Source organism: Lutra lutra, chromosome 11 (genome assembly GCF_902655055.1).
Source record: "Lutra lutra chromosome 11, mLutLut1.2, whole genome shotgun sequence".
NCBI lineage: Eukaryota > Metazoa > Chordata > Mammalia > Carnivora > Mustelidae > Lutra > Lutra lutra.
The window spans coordinates 41,864,785-41,881,437 of NC_062288.1; the positions used below are offsets into that span (position 1 = coordinate 41,864,785).

General features: G+C 39.2%; 1 protein-coding gene and 1 long non-coding RNA gene across 3 annotated transcripts in view; one reads left to right on the forward strand and one right to left on the reverse strand.

Moving 5' to 3' along the window:
• Positions 1–16,653, forward strand: part of UMAD1 (UBAP1-MVB12-associated (UMA) domain containing 1) — a 221,059-nt gene that overhangs the window by 154,681 nt on the left and 49,725 nt on the right. The gene's annotated exons all lie outside the window — the stretch shown is intronic.
• LOC125080764 (uncharacterized) lies at positions 4,122–13,854 on the reverse strand. Its single transcript, XR_007121468.1, has 2 exons — positions 13,736–13,854; positions 4,122–5,841 (listed from the first exon to the last, which is right to left on the reverse strand). It is a non-coding gene; the product is annotated as an uncharacterized LOC125080764 (long non-coding RNA).

Sequence of the window (16,653 nt, forward strand, 5' to 3'; positions counted from 1 at the left end):
AATATAATTTTATCAAATGAGTATAAGGATCTTTGTTGTTTGTTTCCCCTAATATAAAACCATTTCAAATTTCTGATTTACTGGGAAATGAAGCACAGTTGGATTATGTCATTTAAATGGTAGATTTAATTCTTTAATGTATTTATCCTTCTTATACAAGATACCTTTTGAGAAGATTTTATAGAATGCATTTCTCTCATCTTTACTTTCATTTGAATTATTGCACAGTGTAGTAGGAAGTACATTTTGGGGGACTCCCCTGCTCGCCGAATGTCTCATCTGGGACCAGTTGCCAAGGTTCTCTTCAAGTTCAGTTCTCAGTCAGTGAGATAGGCGTAGGTGGGTTAGATGCGGTATCTGAGATTTTTTTTTTCCTTGCCAAGAAGTCCTGGCTCTTGACCTCTTTGGAAAGTGAATTGGGATTGTGCCACTAAATGCCAACCTTTATATCACTACCGTGATGGTGATGAGGAGGCAGTGATGGACGGTAAGGTGAGGATCTGCTGTGTATTGAAGATTTTAGGCATTGATTAGTCAAGCTTTTATGCTTGTTAAAAAGGAGTGGTCCAGCAGCCCTTGCTGGTAAATTGTCAGACTGCAGAAACTACTTCCAAAGTCCTTGCTCTTGCTTATAAGGTCTGTCTTGGGCCACTGGTAAAGAACAATTAAAACACTTTAACTATTTCTGCAGATCTGTAAACATTTGACTTTTATATTTGACAATCAGACTAGCCTAGGTCATTGACTACCCAAAACACTGGCAAGATGAATTAATTTGAGGCTTGCTTATCAGAGTTTGTAAAGACCTTCTCTGTAACTTCAGATTTGTATGTTTTTGTTACCACTCCATCTTTGTCCTAATTTCATTTCCACTGGAAAAACTTATAATTGAAAGGTCATAATTCCGGTGTTTACCGGTTTCCACTGGGGTTTACTAGCACACTGAAACATAATGTTCATTCATCCTAGTCAGTAAGGCCAAACTATGTGAGGTGTAGGAGAGCTGCCCCTGTTTCCATCCAAAATGCACATATGGTGTGGGGAAGCCAGTAATGTGAGTTTTACGCAATGTTTCTGCTCATGTACACAGTCTGTTGCTCAGCACCAATTATTCCTTGCCAGAAACCTGCTAACCTGCTGCTTTTGTAGCTCCGCTTGATGAAGCTAGGTAGCTTAAAGTGACCACAATGATATTTATTTAACTTCAGCAATCTTAGTTTGTTAAAGTTATACAACTTTAACCACCTGCCTCATCTGCTGATTTATTGCAGTTGATTGCAATTAGAATCCGAGAACTGGAACCTTGTTACCTCATTGCTGGAGCTGCATTAGAGCCAATATGTGTTTATTATATATGTGTAGGCGGAGGAGCCCAAATGTGGAAATACTAGCCTTTTGCTTAGCAAATCTAGTTTTCAATCTCCAAATTAGAGAATATTATTTTTAAAAATAAATTGGATCTTCTGTTTATATTTTGGTAGTCATTTTGTTGTCATTTTTCCAGTTTTCCCACTTTTATAGTTTTAAAAACCACAAAATCAGCAGGGTGAAAGGTCCATGTTGGGAGAACAACTGTTCTCTATTTCCCATAGCCATCTTTTTTCTAATCCCCTGTTTTTTAATTAGTAACAAATGGTCCTTATTTTTTTCCTCCTTCGGTTCATGTTACAGTCGTAACTTCTTGTGACTATGTACAGAGTTTAAATTAAAGCACAGCCATAGTTATGTTGTCTTCACACAACTAGTCTTTTTGTGTTTTTTTGAGAGACGTTTCATCTGACTCTTTTGCAATGGAAAAGTAGCATGCAGATAGGTATTTGGTCTCATTGGCAGTTTCTGAATATTCCACTTCGTACCTTACCGAGGATTCTTGGTGTGAATCTGCTTATGAGGATATGAATACAGAAAAAACAACTACCCTGTAGTGAAACTCAGCTAAATTTATGGTGATTTTTGCATCGCATTCCCAGACCTGGCAGGCACTGTTCCTTACATGTGTCTTTTTCTTTTTAATGAACCTCTGTGTTCTTCTACCCTGTTCAGTAATTAACATTAATTTCCACCCATTCAAGGACTGTTTAATGTCCACTTTGGGGATGTCATAGCCTTAGGAATATGCCTTTCACAGATTGCCTTTTAAATTAGTTAAGAAATCATTATGGGTGTGAATTCATAAATCTTCTCTACCACCCATTATATAATAGAGAGTATATGTACTAGAACCTCCTAATGTAAAAGCCAAAAGCCATAATTTTTTGTAAAGTAATAGCAACCTGTATTTTCTCTGCCTTTTTATGCCACTTGGAGAAGGAGAAAAGACTGGCATATACTCTACCTGAGAGCACAGTGATAGTAGACTGAAGTATCGTTTACATAGTAATAAAAAGTCCATAAAAACTTTCTCAGAACTTCTGAACCGAGAAGAGTGTGTGAACTGTTGCATAATCCTACTTCTTTTATTTTTATTTTTATTATGTTAGTCACCATAAAAATACATCACTAGTTTTTGATGCAGTGTTCCAAGATTTGTTGTTTGTGTACAACACCCAGTGCTCCCTGCAATATGTGCCCTCCTTAATACCCACCACAAGGCTTACCCATCCCCCCATCCTCCTCCCTTCTAAAACCCTCAGTTTGTTTCTGAGTCCACAGTCTCTCATGGGTCATCTCCCCCTCCGATTTCCCCCAATTCACTTTTCCTTTCCTTCTCCTAAAGTCCTCCATGTTGCATAATCCTACTTCTAAAGCTGGTTTTGGTTGGAGACTAATTGCCAGAACATGCTATTTGTTCACCGAGGTGTTTGGGGATTCGTTACTAGATCCAGCCGGTCCACCAGAGTGTGTTTCTATCTCCTTGGCTTAGTCCTGCACAGATTGCCTGCCCTGAATGGTTTTTCAGCTTGACTGAGTAACTCTGTGAGAAATTGTTGTGTGGAATACACTCTGACATTTATTCGGAGGGAATTACTAAGACATTGTCTACTACATGACACGGTCTCCCCCAGGTCAAATCCCACTCAGGTCTTCTGGTTTCTTATTGCCTTTGTATGAATTGAAAATAGTTCGTTTCTCCTGAGGTGTTAGTATTCCTTTATCTCAGGGCCATTGTGAATTCTGTACCTCATCATTTTTTCTGTTTTCCTTTGGCAGGAGGAGGCTCAGATCTAGATGTACAGCTCAGTTTTAGTAATTATTGAGCATCCTGTAGAATATGTATTTGCATATTTCATTTTCCTCTTTTCTTTGCTCCTATATTTTTCCTGTACATGATTTTTAAAGTTATTGTGACTCTTGTTAGCTGCTTCAGATTCAGTGTGGAGACGAAAGGGTTACAATTTGTACACATGTAAGTATATTTATGTAGTACTTATATAAAGTCTCTATTTCATGTGTGCTTTTTATTTTACTAGGTTATACGAGATACATACAAAGTAGGTTATAAGATATATGTGTGTATGTATACACACACATATGCAATTTTGATTTTCTTTCATTCCTCCTTTTTTTAAAAAAATATGTGATAAAATTATACATGTTTTTTTTCTGTGAGAATCTGTGGGCATGGGGCACCTTACTTAACGCCTCTCCCATGTCTCAGGCTCATACCCTGATCTCCAGTCAGTGTGATTTCTTCAGGGTTGTTGTTGACTGGAGGACAGGGGTAAAAGGAGCCTCCTTTCCAGATCATCAACTTTGTCCAGCTGCTTTCAGGCAGAGTGTTCCTTAAGCTCCTGTAACTTGCGTGGCTCGCTCCATCAACCACTCTTTAGCCTCTTTCTACACACACTTTTTTTTTTTTATGCTCTGGACATACTTTTTAGATGGTTTACTAATTGGATTTTTAGATATAAGTATGGAAGATGTAGGAAAAATGACTGCCTGATTTGGAGACACGGTCTTGAGAGTCATGATTTCTCACAGTGGTGAATCCACCGACCCCTGCAGGAGCACGGAGTGTGGCCAGAGCATGAATGCCATCACCAGACAGACTCGGAGCTCGGGTCCTGGCTTCCCCATGTATCAGCATGGTGCCTTTGATCATACTTAGCGTCTTAGATCCTCAGGTCCCCTTGCCGTAAAATGTGAATGGAAGTACTTAGCTTGCAGGGTGACTGTAAGACTTAAAGAGTCAATATGTAATTTTTATTTGAATGTCTATATACACAATGTCTGACATATACTGGACACTCAATAAATGTTTCTTTTTCAGTTGGAAGAAAATCATGGTTAATGCCTTGAAAATCATACTAAAGTAGGGTTGAAGGGATTAAGTCAGGAATTGTGCTCAGATGAAAGTTTTAAACACCTGAAAGTCAACAGCTTAAATTAGGGCTTTCTTTGTCCATTGTGTTGAAAAAATGTCTTGGAAGGTGGTGGAAGCATCGTTTCAGGAACGCACCTTTGTCAAGACTGATGTCCTATGAATCTTGATCTTTTCCTCATAGTTTGCAAGGTGGGCACTGTAGCTCCAACTATCATATCCAGTTTCCAGGAAGTTGAAAAAAGGAAGGAAAGTGAAGGGGGAATGAAAGTACCCGTGGCCAGAAACATTTCAAAACCTCTCTAGCAGAGATTTATTGGCCCTAATGTATCACATGGCTACCCCTAGCAGCAATGGAGCCTGGGAACTGTTTTTCACTTGGTACTTTGCTCCACCCAGAAAAATCAGCATTCATTAATGAGGAGGAAAGGAAAGATGAATATTGGATGGACTGCAAAAGTCTCTGACACAGATATGATCCTATTTTGCCTTTAGAAGCTTCCTTTTGCTAACGGCAGTGTGCATAAGTGTGGGAAGTAGAGAGAAATACCCATTGGTAATAACTAGACTCTCTTTGGAGGCAGGAGGTCTTTGAGTAGTCAAAGGGGATGGGAAATAGAGAAGGATATTTCCTTTATTCTTATCTTTTGAATCTATGACAAGTTGGGCATGGTGCTAATAGGAGTTTTACATATATTATCTCACCAATTTTTACAGATGAGGTAGGCTATACTATCTATTTTATTGAGGAAGCAACCAAGTCTTAAGAATATCCATTTCCCAAGGTCACACAAGCCGGAAGTCAAACTCACACCTGACGAACCACAAAATCTTTGCATTGCATCATATGACATTCCTATAGAACTCTCAGCTATTGTTCTTAGCTTTTATTTATTTTTCTATAATGCCTTGTACTAGTGGGGTTCGTAATAACTATATTTTGACCTCCTTATTTGTGTACAGAATTAAATGGAGCATCACATAAAGGATTGCTGCTGTTGGTTGCTGAAGGTTGTATAGAGGAGGCTGGGAGAGGCGCCGGTGGTGCTTCCCCCTCCCATCACCACCACTCAGAGGTGGGGCCAGCTGCTTCTGTATTTCTACAGCTAGTCAGCAGCACCTAGGGACATTCTTTAGGACAAAGGGAATGTGGCAAAGCAGCAGTGACCAATCTCAGGAAGCCAGAATCCACAATTGAAAGCTGATAGAATGATGTGGCATGGAGACTGGTATCTTCTCAAGTCAGAAGCCAGGGAATTATCCTTGACTTCTTCCTCTTTCGCCACTCTCAACCCAGCTGGTCACCCTGTCACTTTGCTTCCACCTCACTTACCTGCCCTTTCTGCTCCCTCTCCACTGCAAGTGCAGTCCAAGCCTAATTACTGCTCACGTTGACTGTTGTGAAGAGTTTCTGAAATGGCCTTCTCGTCCTCAGTCTTACCATCATTCAGTCCATTTGCCCACAGATAGGACCATGGAGCTGCCTTACCTGATGATATTAGGGGCTCTTCAGCTGCTTCCAAGATAAAAATCCAGTAACTTTGAGGGGCATGGCTGGCCCTTCATGATCTGGCCTTGCCCTGTATAAACATCCAGGTCATTCTTTGTCACCATTCGGAGTTTATATGTGCAATTCTTTCCTTTTTCTGGAGAGTTTCTTTATCTTTTACCCCTCGTGTTCACATGAAAAACCCCTATTCATCTTCAGACCTCTGCTCAGGTATCTTTCATTTTTGATGCCATCTTTGTCTCCCTTCGGCAAGGTCCTCTCTTCTGCTTTCTCAATCCCTTTACATGCCCAAGTCCTAGCTCCTTGTATCATGACCAAAACCATCATGAACTAGGGAATCCTGGTTGATTTAGCACTGTGTTCCTACTGCCTACCACTGCGCCTGGCATAGGTCAGCCACTCAATAAAAGCTTAATGCTGATTGTGTGCAGGAGTGAACATTTAGTTTGGACCCAAGACAGAATAACTTGTTATCCAGTTTGTTATTCTAGCCCTGAAACACCATAACTTTGGGCACGTTCCTTATTCTTCTAATGCTGGGTTAATGGGAGTATATCTGTAAAATCACTCCATCTCCCTGCATTGAACTGTTCTTACCAAGTTCTTCCATGGTTTCTGTTGGTTTTTCAGGTTATCTTTATTTATTATTATTTTTTAAAGACTTTATTTTTAAGTAATCTCTACACCCAATACGGGCCTCATACTCACAACCCCGAGATCAAGAGTTGCATGCTGTTCTGACTGAGCCAGCCAGGCACCCCATCAAGTTATCTTTAATCAATCCCATTAGGCCAAGTCAGTGATGATTCTGATTTCCAAATCCTAAAGAAGCTTAGCTCTATCACGTATTAGGCCTTTCCTCAAAACTCAGTTGTGTATTCAGTGCTTTTCCTCTATATTGACTGTTGTAGGCACCCATTCGTGACGGAAGACATATTTTGAATTATATTTTTTAATGCTTCACGACATTTTTCCTCTTATTTTTTAGTGATTCCTAGGTGTATCTTTTATTTAAAATTTTTAATTTGAGTATAGTTGACAAAAACAACATTGCATTCGTTTCAGAGTGATTGGACAAGTCTGTACATTACACTGTGGTCACCATGAGTTACCCTCCACCTGTCACCACACAACACGATTACAGCACCACTGTCTGTATTCCCTGTGTTATTCCTCTTATTCCCATGTGACTCCGAAGTATCTCTGTATGTGTTTTGTCCCTTTTAGCTATTTAGTGTAAGACTTTCTTGCACAAAAATTAAGTTGGCAAAATAAGTACCTGATAAGCATCTACAGTTTTTCTTCAAACCCTATTATTGCTACTTCTTAAATTCTTCATTCCCAATTTTTTATACGCCAAACGTTTACATTCAATAGTTGCTTAGACTGCACTGTATCCGACAAGGTATAGGTAATTACTGGAAGAATAGAAGATTCTTGAAAGCTGTGGTTTTCACTGTCTTACTTAATGCTGAAATCCCAGAGCCTAAAAATAACGTTTATATAAAATGCGTGTCAAATAGCTATTGAAGGAAGGAAATAAGGAAGCAATATAGCAGCATTTTAGTTACCCAGGGGCTGGGCAGCTGTTGCTACAGTGAACTGGCAAGTCCAACTCCATGTACATCATACATTCGTACGTTGTACCTACAAACCCCCTGCAAAATCACACTTGTGCAAAAGGGCCACTGAAGCAGATCAAAGAGATGTGTACCATTTTCAGTTGGATAAATCTCCATGGGTGGACATGTTTTGTTTTGTTTTTTTAAACCTCTACTTCATGCCTACCGACACTGAGAACCAAAACCAGTATTCTGTGCTTTCAGCCTACTTGTAGTTTTGCTCTTTCTGAAAGAAAAATGGATCCAGATTCTAGCATAAGTTATTTAGTCACCAAAAGATCTGAGTAACTTTCACATTGTTACCTTTATCACAGCCGAAGTAAAACCTGATTAGCCAGCTTAATAAATTATAATTCCCTAGCTTCTTATCAAAGAGCATTTTTGAACTCTCAGACCATTTCATTTATTTCAATAACTATTTCTTGAACACCTGTTTTGGCCAAGGCTCTATTAACCATTGTTCTTCACATCTGAAAATCTCTGGGTTATTACTCTGCTGAATATTTGTGGTTTTAAAAAACTGTGTTACATTCTATAAGCTCATGCAAGATCATGCCAGACAGTTCACCATAACTGAAGCCCAGGATTGGAAGCTATAACTGTCTTTCAGAGATAATCGTCACTCAAGCAAATTTTAGGGCATCACAAAGTTAACCATCAATTAACCAAATGAATCAGTTAACCACTGCTTTCCTTAACCAAGTTAAGTGTCAAGGAGTTTTACTGATGCAGAAAGGTGGTGCCACAGGAGAGTATAAGATCTGAAAATGATATATTAGGAGAAGTAAAAGGTTAAATTGTATATAAATTAAGGATAAAAGCACACTATGAGAAAGTTTACTTTTTCTGATACATTCTTCTCATAAATGATTTAGGGACTATTCTGTTTGTATCTCAAGATCTTTTTAGGTGTTGATTATAACATTTATAATTCTATTAACATTTTGGTTTTGGTTGCTGATATATTGCCTGGAATTATCAGTCAAATCAAAACCCAAACTTGAAATTAAAATCTTCTGACAACTCATGAGAGAGAAGAAAGAAATGAACTGGCATTTTTTTTTTAATTATGCCTTTTAAATTTCAAATATTCAGATTTGAGGATTAAATACTGGCATCTCTCTGTCACTTATTTTTCTACTAATGATCATCCCTGCTTCACCTCTTTAAAATGGTTTGTTGGGTTTCGGTTTAGCATGCAAGCCCTTAAGCTGTCTTTTGTCATTTCATAAGGGCCAAGAGCTTGTTAGCCTGGAATTTAGTGTATTTTGGTAGTCATTTGTTTTTAGTTATTCTTTTCTTGATTTTTTGGAACTCTTTTCATGAGGAAACTCCATGATTCTTACCAATTAGTCATAAACCAATTCAGCTTTAGGAATTACATAATTTACTACTTCGGAACACTATATTATTCAAAGATGGGAATATTTCACTGAATGTTGGGCAATGTGGCTGATAATTAGATCCTCAGAGAAAAAAATAAAACTCCTGAAATTTGTGACAGGATCAGAAATGGGGCCAGGGAAAACAAGTAGTTTAATATATAAATACTTGTTATTAGTGAAAATTAAGCATGGCCTTCTTAGGATTCAGTCCCTGTTTTTAGTGCTATAGTTTGTGTTTTCAGTGTGTTCATTAACACAAAGAACAAGTAACTTCACTAGTGGCTTGAGATTTGACTCACAAGAAAACATTAGGTAGTAATTAAGAATAAGGCTTTTTTTTTCTTTTTTTTTTTTTTTTTTGGTTGAGAAATCTTAACTATTCTGCCAAATGTGGTCACTACTTGCGATGTGTGGCTTTGAGCACTTAAAATGTGACTGTTCTGAATTCAGATGTGCTAAAGTGTTAAAAAAAAAAAAAGTTCTGGGTCCCAATGATTTGGTATGAAAGAAAGATTGGAACTATCTCAATAATAATTTATGTTGAACACATGTTATGATAATATTCTGGAGATACTGGGTTAAAGAGATTAAAATTAATTTCACCCTTTTACCTTTCCTACTATGGCTGAAAATCACATACATGGTTCACCTTAAGTTTTACTGGACAGTGCTAGTCTAATGGGTTAAAAAGATCCTTAATATTGTATAGTAGATATTAGTTAGTAGCAGCATATTTGATTCAGATCTTAACCTCTTGAAGAATCCATTTTGGGGGCAGTTTGGGAAGCCCACTTATTCTTCTGCTCCACGCAATGGCTGTGGGTTGAAGTGGCTATTCTTCGGACTTCCCAACCCTGTTCAGTTGACTGATAGCAATCGATAGTTAGACAAGGAATAAGTGCCTCTTTGTTGTCGTGGCTGCCTAAACGAACGGACTGCACCTAGTGTTTCTCTCTTTTTCACCTCTGTTCCCTTGATGGCTGTGACGTAGTTGTTAATAATAGTTGATATTTAATGCAGTTTTTCAAAGACCCAATTCATATATTACCATATGCCATAAATTATGGTATGGTGCAAATTATCATGGCTTATCTTATTTACAACCCTTGACTAATATTCTGTCACTTATGTTATTACATCTTATTACTGATAATATCCGTAACCAAAAATGAATTTTTCTTATTGTGCTTTCATAAGAAACCAGCCGAAGCAGAATGTGCGTGTAGGAGTTGCTGGGAAACAAGCATTTCTTAATAATCAGCCTCTCTTTTCCAGGGAGGTTTAACTGTTTCCTTTGTGGGGGGGGAATCATTTAAGACTCGTGTGTACTTTATTTTAAATTCTTTAATTTATGAACTGTTTGACACCACCCTAAAAGGTTTTGGGGCACTGAGATTAGTCGAATGAGGTCACATTATGTTAGGCAGAGAGGCAGTTGAATAGGCATTGACAATAAAAAAAACCTGTAAAGGTCATTCTGTACAGATAAGTGTAATACTTGAATTAGTCATTTACTTTCTCTAAAAAAGTAATAAGTTAATCTTGTTCCAAAAAAAACCTCCAAGACTGGTAGTTTTCTTTTTAATGCTTTTCATCTTGGGCAATCTTTTGTATATCATGCAAAGGACCATACAATTAGCATGAAATGAGAGAGTGCTTTTTAAATTTGATGAATAAGGGCTCTTTTTTCTCCAGCTGATATGCATGCAAGGTGGAGGTCTGTATCTCGCTAGCAGACAGACTATTTGGTATCTATCCTATGAGTAGCTCCCAGTTTATATCTGTGCCTTAATGAGGAAAAAGGTCTGGAAGTAATAAAAGTGAGCTTAAAGTACGTTAAAAATAGCACAATGCTTTAGTGTAAATCCTGCAAGATTCTCAGATTTGGACAGTTTGGCTTTCCACCTTGCCCTGGATTGCAAAGATGGCCCTGCCATCCCTTTTTTTTTTTTTTTTTTTTTGGCAGTCAATTGAGGACATATTAGTAAGACTTCCGTGAGCACGAAAAACTTTTTTTGGGTGGTGGTGGGGGTTGTCTTTTCTGTCATTTATCACGAAAGCATTCTTTGTTAAATTTTTTTTTCCAAGTGTTACCTCCTTAGAAAAGTTTTTATGCTTCTATATTCTTGTGAGCTGTTTGCTCTTTAGAAATACTTGTCTTTAAAGTCACAGTACTTATAATATGTAATGAACATTTTTCTTCCTTTAAAAAGTGTTAATATACTGTTTCATTAGTTAGGAGTGGATGCTCCCGTCCTTGCTGTTTTAAATGGCATAGTTTTTAAGAGATTCCCAGCATTGCTGAGAAAGTTTTTATAACTGGTCATTTTTGTTCACATGTTTGGTTACCTTGTTGTGCTTCCTAATTCCCTCATATGTAGCTACAGTACTTCCTATTACATAAGAGAAGCCACGAATAAGGGAAATCGGTCATGAATCAAGCAACTTTTCCCTCTTAAGGTACTACTGTAATTAGGACTGCCAGCTGTAGCAAATAAAATACTGGATGCCCAGTTAAATTTGAATTTCAAATAAACAACAGTATTTTTTAGTATAAGTGTATCCCATGCAATATTTGGGTCATCCTTAGACTAAATAAGTCATCTCTGTTTGACCCAGCAACCATAACTGTAACTCAGCTCCCCTATTAACTCCAAGAACTCCAGAGCTGGGTTCATTCTATGCTTGGTGGTTCTGCACAATGCTGATTGCTGATCATCCTGCCACAGCCCAGTACTTAAGGACCTCACAGTATAGGTATAGTCCTTGGAAGCTCAAAGTGCTTCAAATATGTTTTCTCTTTTATCCAAATATTCAGGGGGAGATAGGGCACACTGTGTTGTCATCTTGCCTACTTTTCATTCTAAAAAAGAGAAGTTTCCCTCTTGCAAAGTGATAATAAAGTCTCCTTCTTATTGGCCTCTATTTTTGGTTCGCTTAGCAAAATCTCCAGCAGTATAATTACAGTTTAAAAAACTTTAAAAGAAGTGAATTCAGAGAGAACATACATTTCCTGTGTGCTTTATAAAGGTGGAGGGCAGGTGAAAACTGACTCTTCCAACGTGAACACTGCCATCCAGGTGAAAGATTTTACTCTCCCTTCTCTTCCCACTTTGCCTGCCACATAACAGATGCTGAGAAGAGCCACTCAACATGCACGCCCTCGTCCCTTGTCATCTGCATTATTACTAAGGTTTCCTAGGTGATATTTCTTCCTCCAGCCTCACTCCCTTCCAGACTGACAGCCAGCAGTGATATTTCCAAAACATAAATCTTACCGTAGCACTGGCACACTTTCCCTGACTAGTTATCAGAGAAAAGTGCATGCTGATTAGCATGGCATTCAGTGCCCTTCCTGATCTGGGCTCTACTTAATTCCCTTTCTTTTGCTTCTTCCTTAGCACTTGATGCTACAGAAATTGCAAATATTTGGAATGCCTCAAACATGCCAGGCTTCTCCATATCTCCAGCTTTTGTGCATTTTTCCCTCTGACCGGAATGCGTATCTCCCCTTTAATCTCCCTAGTAAAATCCTGTTCATCTTTGAAAATCCTGTATAGGCATTATTTGCCCCAGGAGGCTTTCCCTGATCACCCCTCACTATCCTTAGAGTGAATTCTGCTCTTCTCCTTCAACTTCCATATACACTCGTGGTATCACGTACACCACAGTGTAGGGCCATGCTTTATGTATGTTGCTCAGTTTTCTGAGGATAAGCCGCCATCAGCATCATTTCCAAATCTCTGGTTTCTAGGACAGAGCCTAGAAAATAACAAGCACTTGGAGAATGTTTGAGTGCCTGAAATGACCACTCACTCACCTGCTAGACAAACTTCAGGTAAATGCAGTCCCCCTGAACTGGTCTGTGTGTTGGCTGCTCCCTGCCACAGTCTTGTCCATTTTTTCAGGGCAGTTGGTCGATAGAGAAGTGACTCAACTATCTACCGAAGGACTAATCTACCAGTGCTGTTTATTAGTTAACTGGAATTTTTTCATAGGGTAAAGTACTCCCATATAGAGGAGGGGTTGTGGGGAGCCTTTATACAATAAAGAATTATAAGTTTGCCTTCAGATTTTCTGTCTCCTTTTGTTTCTTGTGCCTTCTACCTCTAAGGCTGCCCATCAGTGTCTTTGGGGTGGTGATGGAGCCAGGGGAGAGAGGGTGGTGGTGAGGGAGGTGCTGGACAAGGAAGGAGTGATTATTTACTGGAGTAGCCTGACATCGCTCCTTTCCTTGACTAGTCTCCCTCCAGGAAAACTTATCTGTCTTTATGTTCTATTCCCTCAGAATCTACCCAATCGTGGACTTTGATGTATTAATTCACAAGGAGATACTCCATTATATTGGTAGCTTAAAGTATAACTTTTCTCAGGCAACAGTTGCATTTTAACAGATGCTTCTAATCCCTGTTTCCAAAGAATGAATAATACGGCATAATATACTTTATAGCAAATATATACTTTATAATACCAAGGGGGGAAAGTGTGTTTGAAAAAAAACTGGGGATCTTTAAGTCTCCCCTCAAACAGAATTAGCCAAGGGCTGCCTGTAATGTGTATACACATGAGTGAGTCAGGAATTGCATTCGATTGTCAGTAATGGACAGTCATAAACTGGTGGTTTACACAAATCAGGGTTTGTTTTGTTTCTTCGTCTAAAAATGTCCTGAGTTCTGTAATCAAGGCTAGTATAATGGCTCCGTGAGACCATCCCTGGCTTAAGAATTCTGTCTTTCTGCTCTACCACCTTTAATGTGTGACTTCCATACACCAGGTTGCCTCTTGATTACAAGGTAGCTGCTGCATCTCCAAGCATAGAAGGAGGGACTGAGGCAAAACCAAGCCCCACTTAAATAGCTTTTCCAAAAGCCCAATTCAGCAGCTTTCACTTGACTACTTTTACCAGTAAGGATGGTTGGGAAATCTTGGTAGCTAGGTACCTTGCCTTGATACATACCTATAATTAAGAAAGGGATGGGGCGGGGTGCCTGGGTGGCTCAGTCATTAAGTGTCCGCTTTCCGCCATCATCCCAGCGTCTTGGGATTGAACCCCACATCCGGCTCTCTGCTTGGCGGGAGGCATACTTCTCTCTCTCCCACTCCCAATGCTTGTGTTTCCTCTCTTGCTGTGTACTGTCTCTGTCAAATAAATAAATAAATAAATCTTTAAAAAAAAGAAAGGAAAGAAAGAAAGAAAAGAAAGGGATGGAGGGCCTGGGTGGCTCTGTCAGTCAGTAAGGGTCTGCCTTTGGTTCAGGTCATGATCTCAGGGTCCTGGGATTGAGCCTAGCATTAGACTCCCTGCTCCCTTTCCCTCTGCAACTCCCCCTGCCTTTGCTCTCTCATTTGGAAGGGAAGAGGGGGAAGGAGAAAAGGGAAGGGCAGGGCCCACTGATACAGTAGTAGTAGCGGAATTAGGGCAAATAATCTGTTATCTTTTATCTTTATGGGATCATTCAAGTAAAAAATATTCAGAACTAAGTTTGCTTATTTTAGTTAATTATAATAGAATTTCCTTTAAGATGCAATTATTTTTTATTCTTAATTTTTTTTTACTTAAAAATTGTTCTTACAATTTTTTTTTAAGTAGGTTCCATGTCCATTGTCGGGCTTGAACTTAACCTCCCTGCGATCAAGAGTCACATGTTCTACCTACTGAGCCTGCCAGGAGCCCAGGTCACTTAGCTAATATGTGGCTCAAACTGGAATTCGGATGTATTAGACTCAGTCCAAACACTTAGCTGCCGAGTCAGTGAATCACAGTTGGGAGCTACAGCTCTGCCTCAGGCTTCTGTGGCTCCTCGTTCAGAGCTATCTGCAGCTAGGTCAATCCCCAGGGACCCCATCGCAGCCGACCTCTGTGTGTACACTCACATGCCTACACGTGCCAGGGTTGAGGGACTGCCACTAAAGCTTTTGATCCAGAAAAGAAAGGAGATAGCCCCTGACCTGTCTCACCCTCTATCCTGCCTGCCTTCTTGCCCATGAAGCCTTCCTGAAACCCAGCTTCCCAGTGACACTTGTCTTCAGCACCTGCATAACCAGTGGTACAAACCCTCATTCTTCAGGAATCACCACCAGGTTAAAAGGAATTGTGACTTGAAATCAGTTGACCCAGATCATCTAGGCCTTTAAAGTCCAAATCTCGAAATTTGACCTCTATTTTGTATGGGATTAGGTGGTCACTGACTAATAATAGTAAGTAGATTTAAAAAAAAGTCAGTGGTTTTTCTCCACAATACAAAGATGGAACATCATTATAAAGGGTAAAATTTCTAATTATCTAATAACCATATAGTCATGTCACTTTCAAAGGAAACATCGTAAGTGCACTGAGTATCTACCAAACATCTTGCTCTATCTGTAGCAATTCTTAGCACTAGCACTAATGAGGACTTGGCTTTGGATATAGCAGCTAGCAATTTTTCATAACAATAATTTTGGTGATAAGGGTAGACTATTTAGGAAATAATTTTTGCTGATGAAATTTTTCGATTGTCACATAATGAACAGCAGCCATCATTTTACATACCTGCCTTTAACAGGTAGTCTAATACTATCAGTAAAAAAGTGGCTACAGCAACATGGATGGGACTGGAAGAGATTATGCTGAGTGAAATAAGTCAAGCAGAGAGAGTCAATTATCATATGGTTTCACTTATTTGTGGAGCATAACAAATAGCATGGAGGACAAGGGGAGATGGAGAGGAGAAGGGAGTTGAGGGAAATTGGAAGGGGAGGTGAACCATGAGAGACTATGGACTCTGAAAAACGATCTGAGAATTTTGAAGGGGTGGGGGGTGGGAGGTTGGGGGCACCAGGTGGTGGGTATTGTAGAGGGCACGGATTGCATGGAGCACTGGGTGTGGTGCAAAAATAATGAATACTGTTATGCTGAAAAAAAAAAATTATAAAAAAAAAAAGTGGCTACAGGATTAGGGAATAGGTGATTTCTATTTGACTTCAAATCTTAAATTTATTCATTCAAGTAATTTTTAAACATCTGCATTGATCATAGTTTTGCATTATCCCTGGCGACGTAGGAGGGGCATACAAATATACTCAGTGAGTGCCACATCATTTAAATCTCTGGGGAAAAAAAAAAAGCTCATTTTACTTTTTATAAATGTAAATGAACAGAAAAGGACAAATGCTGAAGTCTGAACTAGAAATATACTACGGTGCTTTCAGTCTCACATAATGGGGCTGGCTGAAGTAGCACATTCCATTTTTATTTTAAAGAAGGATACATTTAATAACCTGTTATCATTTTGAAAATCAATTCTGTATACTTTTCAGTGACAAAAAATATTTGTGACATAAAGGGATATGTTAATTTGGTTGACACTAATCCTGATAAAACGTAAGAAAAAGAGGCAGTCTCCTGGATGTCCTTGGTCAGGCAGGATTTAAGGGCTCAAGTCCTGGACGACTCATCCTTTTACTCACATTTAATTATTCACTAAGTCCTGTCAGAGAGTCTCTTGTTTGTCCTCTCCTTTACCTCTCCCATGCGAGGACCAGAGAGCAGACCCTTATCATCCCTCATCTGATTTATTACAGAGACTCCTGAGATCTTTCTTCCTCTTGACTTTTGCCTTTCTGGCCTATTCTTGACATGGTGTCAGAATTTTGTACTTAAGGGAAAAAAAAGGAAAAAGAAAGAAAAAGGTTGTATTCTTGCCTCTCCCCACCACCCACCCATCTCCACACACACACACCCGCCACTGTCAAAGATCTAGCGTCACCTGTTACTTAAGAGAAATGGACAAAGCTCAGCCCGGCATTTGCCTGTGGGCCCTGCGGCTGTTGCTGGGCCCCTCTGGGACTGTGTTCTATCTCACACTCGAAGCTAGACTCTTAATTCCAGTTCCC